This window comes from Natator depressus, chromosome 3 (genome assembly GCF_965152275.1).
Source record: "Natator depressus isolate rNatDep1 chromosome 3, rNatDep2.hap1, whole genome shotgun sequence".
Lineage (NCBI taxonomy): Eukaryota > Metazoa > Chordata > Testudines > Cheloniidae > Natator > Natator depressus.
The window spans coordinates 2,100,574-2,109,621 of NC_134236.1; the positions used below are offsets into that span (position 1 = coordinate 2,100,574).

At 47.6% G+C, this 9,048-nt stretch overlaps 1 protein-coding gene across 13 annotated transcripts in view; it reads right to left on the reverse strand.

The window, feature by feature from the left end:
- Positions 1 to 1,087: 1,087 nt before the first annotated feature.
- The window catches only part of DTNB (dystrobrevin beta), a 383,895-nt gene continuing 375,934 nt past the window's right edge, over positions 1,088 to 9,048 (reverse strand). For all 13 annotated transcript variants that reach the window (XM_074947300.1, XM_074947299.1, XM_074947308.1 and 10 more), the window contains one exon: positions 1,088 to 8,710. The gene's annotated coding sequence lies outside the window, so the exon portion shown is untranslated. The remainder of the gene's footprint in view (positions 8,711 to 9,048) is intronic.

The following is a 9,048-nucleotide window of genomic DNA, read 5'->3' on the forward strand; positions in this document are numbered from 1 at the left end:
CCTACCAAATTCACAGTTCATTCTGGTCAATTGCACGGTCATAAGATTTAAAAAATCATAAATGTCATGATTTCAGATATTTAAATAAGAAATTTCACAGTGATGTAACTGTAGGTGTCCTGACCCAAAAGGGAGTGTGGGTGTGTGCCGGGGGGAGGGGTGCGCTGCTGCTGGCGGTGGCCCTGCCTTCCGAGCTGGGTGGCTGGAGAGCGACGGCTGCTGGCCAGGAGCCCAGGTCTGAAGGCAGAGTCGCCGCCAGCAACAGCACAGAAGTCAGGATGGCCTGGTGTGGTGTTCCCACCCTTACTTCTGCACTGCTGCCATCAGAGCTGGACCCTTGATCAGCAGCTGCCACTCTCCGGCCACCCACCTCTGAAGGGAGCAGCGCAGAAGTAAGGGTGGCATGGTATGGTATTGCCACCCTTACTTCTGCCCTGCTGCTGACAGGGCGCTGCCCTCAGAGCGGGGCACCCGGCCAACAGCCGCTGCTCTCTGGCCGCTGAGCTCTGAAGGCAGCACAGAAGGGTGGCAATTCCGTGACCCCCCTAAAATAACTTTGCAACCCCCTTTTGGGTCAGGACTCCCAGTTTGAGAAACACTGGTCTCCCCTGTGAAATCTGGATAGAATAGCGTAAAAGCACACAAAAGACCAGATTTCATGGGAGGAGAGCCGATTTCAAGGTCCATGACACGTTTTTCATGGCCATGAATTTGGTAGGGTCCTAACTATTGAATAACACTGAGCTCTGAGATCATCCAGGAAAGGAAGTATCTTGAAAGGCTGGGGCTTTAGGCACTGACCCTGTCTAATGATCCTTACTGAGCACACGGATTAGTATGGAGTTGCAGGCTTCCCTGTCCCGAGCAGCTTTGGTTTGTTCCATGTGACCTGTATTCATGACAGATGTGCACGCTCTCCTGGCTCTGGTATTTAATATAAACACACAATGAACTGCAGGCAGATGCTTTCATTCTGCATGTTATTGTGGAGCAGTAAATTCATGTTAAAACATCTTTGCTATTTCATGTACATCTCAAATCAATTTTTCTATGGTCACCACACAGACAAGAGACCCCACAAGGATGGGACTAATTTATTAAATATTTGGCAGATGACAGAACATGGCTTCCAGTTTACAGATTTGTATTAGACACATTCCCAACATGTACAGAATCTCGTTTTTAACATTTATGTATGGAACACCCACACAGACACGCACTCAAACCCCCCCCCCCACACACACTTGCATGGACTTATTACACACACACGCACACAGACACAGTTGTAAATTGGAAATAGTACAGCCATTCCACAGTGGTCTCGAATCCCAAGGCAGATTTCTATGCAGTACATGGAAGAAAAGGATTTGGTCCCTGCCAGCTCGACTTGTGGCCACCAGACCGGATGTGAATGAGCCTGGCTTTGTCTACATCTAGGTGCTACAAGTTAGCAGGGTCTCTGAAGGAACTGGACATCCACTGAGCACACGCACGCTGAAGTACTGTACGAGTTGCTGAAGCCAATCTTCTTCCTTTTATACATCACTGACAGAGACATGTGGAAAATAGCACGAGGGAGACCCCCGTCTGAGGGTACGCTGCTCCCAGTGCAGACTGCGCTGGCTGGGTCATGCAACTCCAGCTTCTGGTACCCAGGACTAAAGGGGAACTCTGCTCCCACCTCAGACGTTCACCTCCCCAACAAACACGAGGTGACACTGGCTGACGAACCCACGATTCCATCACAGAGCTGAAAAGTTTAGCTAGGACCAAGAAAAGGGTTCGTTTTCGACAGCAGTTCCCTTCCCTTGTGCAATGCTGGGCAGGGAGCCGGGTCAGCTCTGGCTTTCCTCATGGAATCTGTTGCTTTGGTTGGCCCCGCCCAGACAGCAGCTCTAGAGACATTGCCATGGCAACTAACCTCGCATGTTGCCGTCCTGCTTCCACACCCCACCCGGGGCTCCCTCCCCAGCAGGCCAGGCAGGGGGAAGCGCTAATTCCTTCCCTGGGAATGGCCCAGCTAGCGAACGGTTCTCGTTTTAAACCGGCAGGAAGATGCACTTCATAAAACCAAAGGAATTTTCCTTCCCTAGGTTAACAGCACAATGTACGAGCCTTCGCGGTTTACTTGGAACATTTTATCATTTAATCTGACAGGCTGGTTGGCTGGGCTGAGCTGAGCGGACAAGGCGGTGCAGAGAGTGCACACCAACCTATGTGTCTGGGTGTTCGCGCCCATCGCCAGGAAGGACGAGACATCTGGGACAGCAGAACCAGGGGACGGTGGGGGCTAGCAATGGAAACATGGGGGGGGTGGGGGGCTGATCTATATTTCTGCCCACACACATCATTCTGCTACACATTCTGGGAACCAATCTTCTCTGTAAACTGCACGCACGTGGTGGGGGCTGGGGGGAGATGAAGGCAAGAGCGGGACCTGGAGTGCCTGCCGCACCCCTGGGATCAGGCTGGACAGTAAACAGGAACTATACTGATAGGGCCAGAGCCAGGAGCAGCTATCCCTGGTGGCTGGCAAGAGACACGAACCTCTGGGACCTCCCTTCCCAGCCTGTAGCTGGCCACCCTCCTCTGCCCCCCTGCACTGAGTCTTACTCCCCATGCAGAGCACCCATCCTGCTCCCCCTGCAATCCCTCCACCCCCCATTCAAAGTGAGCTTCCGCCACCTGTGGGAGGCATAATCTCCTCACCACATCTCAGCCAGTTACAATCCTCAGACCAAGTGACAATTAATTGGGAGGCTTAGTCACTGCTCTTGTCTTTATGCTGCAGTTCTGCATTGTGGACATACCTTCCGGTCACCTTCACTGCACCTGTTTACACATAGCATAGTCCTTGGTCTGCACTACTCCATACAGTGGCTGTGTCTTCACTGGAGACAGCCTCTTCTTTAATGAGTATCCATGTCAAACAAGAATTGGGGACATAGCCCCCCACCCAGCAACGAAGTTTTAGCCCCAGAGCATGTTCAAGCGTCCCTTACAAACAGAGCAGAGCCAGAATAAACTGTACTTTGTATGTGTGGCACTTCGGAGGGGTCATTTCTTAGAGAACAGAAGTAGGCCAGACTGCAGGAGTGACACGCACTTGGGTGCAGACAGGGAGCCCCAGGCCCCACCACACGCAGAGGTTGGCATAGTGCTGCTGTGGTCACCCTATGGCATTGCATTGTGAAGACAAGAATGGGTCCTTTTGGCCCCCTTCCACAAAAAAAAAAACAACCCTTCACTGTTTTGTACAGTATTTGCTCAAAAAATGGGCCCTTTTCCCAGTGAAAACAAGGCTACTTTCAATTTAAAAATAGGATAAATTGAGCAGAGATGGCTGCAAAATATGAATTTTTGCCTGTTTCCAGCGTGAAGACAGGCATTTTGGTCAAAGCTCACCAAGACGTGAAATAGGAGGAGGGTGCAAAACAAACAGCCAGCATTTCCACACCAAACATCACAGAGACAAGGTCACCAGTTGTTGAGCTTCACTGGAGACGGACAATGATTTCTGTAAAACGTCTCTCTTCTCCTGAGTACCTAGCCAGAGCCATGGCGATACTGCACGTTAATGAGCAATGTGGCTTTGCACAATGGGCCTGATCAAAGCCTACTGAAGGTAATGCAAAGCCTCCCATTGACTTCAATGGGCTTTGTATCAGGCCCTGTATCTTTTGCTCATGACTCTGATGTTATTACACATCCAGAAAAAAGTGTACAGGAACATGTGCAGAAAAAGCTCCACACCTGAAGGAAAAAAGGAAACATCTCTTTGGTGCATTTTTTCCCAATGGCAGCCTTCTGAAGCCGCTCAGGGGTGTGGAAAGTCTGAAGGTGTCCCAGCAGAGATGGGCCAGAGGGCAGAGTGCGGGCGATACCTGCTTGACTGCAGTTCATTACATCAACATCAATACCGCATCTGTGTGGCCTGCTAGAGTTCTATAGGGTCTCTATATTACACACAGGATCAGAATTAGCTCTATTACATGGCTACTACTCCACTGACCTGGATGGAGTCATTCTGGTGTAGCAGAGAAGAATGTCACCCAGTCTCCAAAGGTTAAATTTTGCGTCCAGTGAAGACTAGCACAGATGGGTAGGACAGTGCTGTTTTCGCTGACATGTTAGAAACAGACTTAGTAAAGCGTGCGGGCATGTGTGACTAGCGTGGGGTAAAGCAATGCCAGAGAAGACAGCCCTGTAAAATATATTAAAGCCTGGCCTGGAAGATTGATCCCAGGGGCGTTAAGGCAGTTACTGCAAGGCAAACAACAGTTTATAAGCAGAGTTTCCAACGTTAGCATGTGTGAGTTATTTTCTTCCACATAATGGCATGTCATGTCACCACAGCAGCATTGGGGAGTGCAGAGCTATCCCAGGTGTCATGGCACATCACACAGGAATTACGCTGTGCTCACCAAGGGCTCGTCTACCCAGCGAGTTACTGCACGGCAAGTCACCGGGTGAATCTACTGCACTCCAGCTTGCCCGCCAGCAACGTCCAGTGTGGGCACTACTCCAGCACAGGGACTTTCACTGCACTGAAGCCATGTCCCTGAGTGTGGCAAGCTGGTGTGCTGAAGATTCACACCCTGGCTTGCCGCGCATACAAGTCCTGACATAAGTTCTCTCATGATGACATGCTGCAGGGGTTCCCAAAAGCTCTGGGCAACGGTACCCATTTAGTCACATTCAAAGCTTCCTCCTTCCCCTGAGCTGCTTTTGCCATCAGCAGATGGGCATCTGGAGCAGTCTCATCTCCACGGCAGAGTGAAGGGAGAGCAAAGTGGCTGGAAGGTGGCTAGGAGGGGGCTCACCAAACGTCTGAGTACTGAGTACCAATGAGCAGGACGCAGAGCTCCAGGTCCCCTCAGAGACATTCCTGTGTGACAGGTCATGACAACCGGCAATATCACAAGGTCGCTCTGCAGCCTCCTCGCCAGGTTCTCTTTAGGAATTGCTGGCTAGTGCTCCCTAGCAGCACTACGGCAACAGGATAAGGCTGCATGCAAACCTTGTTCCGGACTCAGCACAAATGGCAGTGAAGCTCCCGGGAGTGTACCAGATTAATGAGCACAAATGTAACTGAAGTTTAGGCCTTAATGATCACACATGGGGAAATGGCCTTGGAGTTTGTAAATGACCCATTGGCGCTCTGCTTCCTGACACTTAATTCCCCAGTTCACCATTCCTACTTGAGGGAGAATTAAAATTGTAAGGTGCTTGGGGAAAAAAGCCACGTTTTCCCAGCTACTCTAGCATGAGAGTGACATACAAATGGCTTCTGTGCAAGAGGTGGTCAGGTAAACCAATGACCTCCTCTCGGTATCACATCATGTAAGACAGGCTTACAGTATAACTGAAAATCCCCCTCATTACAATAATATGAAGCATTTGCTGAATGCTTTGTAGACTAAAATATACGGCACTGTGGGTGAGGTAATCCAGAAGCATGGCACACAGGGTCACAATTAATATACACACTATGCACTGTCTCTGGCTGTAAAAGCCCATTGATCCTGTCAAGAGTTATACGAACAAAAAGCAGATGCCACAGCTTTCTGCAGAAATGACGTGTTTCACTGCACAGTGGAGCTTGCCTATTCAATCACAGAGTTCAGCGTAAAGAGAAGAGTAAGCCAACTCTCTAATCGTCTGATACAGAAAATGCTGTCACAGGTTCCTTAGCTGAGCTTACAACAGGCTAAGACGTGATGATTGTATTGTAATGCCTGTGGGCAAGTGAAATTAGCTTCCTGGAACTTTGATAGAGGAAATGCTCCTCCTTTTATAGTAGGCAGCAAACAACAAAACTAAGGAAGCGCCTTTGGTCCTGGTGGTGCTGCTCTGTGCTGTTCAATCGCTCTTCCACTGAAGGGGGGTTATCATCACAACCTCTCGCTATCTGTAACCTGTGATCAAAGCACCCTGCCTGTCCTTCGGGATGGAGGGTGCTATAGATATGTAGCATCACCATCATCATACTATAGTTACCTCATCTCCCAGCTTGCACACACTAGGCCTTATCTGTACTAGGATATTTCCCACCACAGTTACCACTAGTTCAACTCTACTGGTGAGAGCCCCAGTGTAGATAAGGTGGTGGCAACCACTGCTGTTTTAACCACTATCATGTAGATCTGTTACAGTGTAGACAGCCTATAGGGACAGAGAGTCCCTTTCTTGTAGGGAGAAGTGTATTCACCTCCAAGAACTGCAAAGACTACCAGCTAGAGTGGAAGTTTTAGCCTCTAAATATTAGACTAATGGTGGCAAAAAAAGTGAGGTGGTGGAAAATGAATAAAAAGGAAAAACTTAAAAAAAGAACGAGCGGTATTTGGTTTGTCCATGTACCTTGCTTTCACGCGGTAATCATGTGACAGAAAACCTGCAGTATGCACTGTTGTTGCAGCCATGTCGGTCCCAGGATATTAGATATGGTGGGTGCGGTACTAGCTTGAAAGCTTGTCTCTCTCACCAACAGAAGTCGGTCCAATAAAAGATATCCCCTCACCCACCTTGTCTGTTTAGAAAAGCTGTAAATCATAGTCACTGGCTGATGTACAGCGTCTCCCCTTCCACTGTAACTCTGACCCAGATTTCTCATTTAGGGGAGAAAAACATATGTTTTCATTTGGAACATCCTAAAGGCAAAAACTTTCACCTACTCCTCTCCCAGACTTACTGTACCACATACTGCCTATTTCTAGCTTATCTTCAGCATCCACCAAGGCCTATTCTAGTTCACAATTCATATTTCCTTCCACAAAGATTTCCACACACAGCTTTGGCAGTGGTTATTGAAGTCAAATGTCAAGAGGACCTTTGCCTGTCTGAAAGCAGGCTTGGTGGGTGTGACAGAGTGATCCCAGGTACTTGATGCTGTTGCTGGTCCATTCACAGTTGGAGCAATGGAAACTTAGAATCATAGAATATCAGGGTTGGAAGGGACCTCAGGAGGTCATCTAGTCCAACCCCCTGCTCAAAGCAGGACCAATCCCTAATTTTTGCCCCAGATCCCTAAATGGCCCCCTCAAGGATTGAGCTCACAACCCTGAGTTTAGCAGACCAATGTTCAAACCACTGAGCTATCCCTTCCCCCCTTATCAAATGTCGGCATTTTACTAATCTGACCTTCGGCATCAAGGTGGTAAGTAGGGGAAGAAGTGCATGAAAATCCAGGACAAAAAAGAGGGTCCACAGTGAAGATACGATGAAGCCACAGTCAGAATGTCTCTAAGCCCCGATGGCCTCCTGTCTATACCAGCAGGTCCTTGAGCAGGCCACTAGCAAAACTTTCATCCTTTAAAATTCCAGCACACACATCCCTTTCTTGCATCTGTATAGCTGCAACCAAAGTAATGTCTGGGTAACGATTCAGCTAATCATACTGAAAGTGTACAAAGACAGCTACAAACCCTTCCAAGTGTGTGGTGTTTGGCAGGCTAAAGCTAACACACTGAACCAGGTTATCCTCACTTTTCTTTCCTTCTTGACAGCTCATTCACAATATTTATATTTGACTAAACCTGTGGCCACCATGTATGTTTATTTTCTCTCCCCCAAAGAGTTATAGGTACCTAACGAGCACTTTCCTCCCAGAACCAGCGTTGCATCTCGGATGAGACAGGGAGAAAAGCTGGGAGTTGGTTTCAGGGTTTATCACTCCATTCCATTCATCGCCCTTGATAAATATTTATAGATGCATTAGGGCACTCAGCTCTTCTGCTAAAAATAACATTCCTAAGCACCAAGAAAAAAGTAAAATAAAATAAAATCACTAGTGATTGGAACTGATTACAATGTTTTCTAAGTAGCTACAAAACTAGAGTCTAGCAAGGATCCAGGCAGTGGTGAGTTTCAAAGCTCTGACTACACAACGTCGTTATTTCTCCTTAAATTTAAATAAAAATATAATTGCTTCTTACAAATGAATGTGCAGGCACTAATCTGAACCTAGCAGTGGTCATCCCTGAATTCCCTTGCTTGCCAAGAACCATTCAAGTAATTTTTAACAGAGTCTAAAAGAAAAATACACAGAGTTGGGAATCCCCAGGAGGCATCTCATCCAAGTTTTATGGTCCTAATTACAGCCATTCCCCTCTCCTTGCTCTGCATTCCTCTACTCTTGGCATGCCCTGTCATTTACTCTCAGAATGACATGCAGTATCAAACACTATGGCAACCACACATTAATAGACAGAGTGGTATTTTTAGAAAGTGTGTGTTTTTAAAGGATTTGTACTCAGAGTTCCCTTTGTATTACACACAGGAAAACTCAAACGGTTTAAAATCCATTTTACATGCACATCCAAGATCAAAGGTCATGAGTGAAACCACCAGCGCATGATGACATGACACTGCTCGGGTAGGAAATCAGAAGAGATCAGTGCACTTTACAAGAGAACAGTTTTCTTTTGAAACCTCCCATAAAAACGCTTTGTTGAATTTTTGATGGGGCATTGTCCGATTAGCATTGGCAAACACCTATGAAAATAGTACATGCAATAATCTAAGAGGAAAATGCCCAGAGGGAAAGCCCTTCAGTCAGTTAAAAGAAAGCTGCTTTCCCTTCCCTTACAGCAGGTGGTTGGTTGTGATCTTTCACAGTTGCACAATGGTGTAAGTATCAGTTGAAACATGCCTCTTCCAAAGGATGTGGAGACTTCGTTAGAACATGAGCTCGCTTCATAACCCTCTGTGCCTGTGCCATTGGAAATACACACAACAGTTAGTGAGAAACACTTTCCATATGGACAGCATAATTCAAACTTGTGCATATGTTGTAAGGAAATGACAGTTACTTACTAGTAACTGGAGTTCTGCACATTCACATTCATGGGATCAGGGTTTCTATACTGTGAGCTTCCAGAATCTTCTGGCAAGCAGTGTCTGTTGGGGCCACTCACCCCCACCCCTGGAAGTGGGTCCAACCACTCTTCAGTTCCCTCCTAGTACCAGAATTCCTACTCTAGGACTCTGATGAACTGGGGAAACTGGGATGGGGAGTGTGAATTCTCCAGTCAGCAGTGCCAGGTCCTC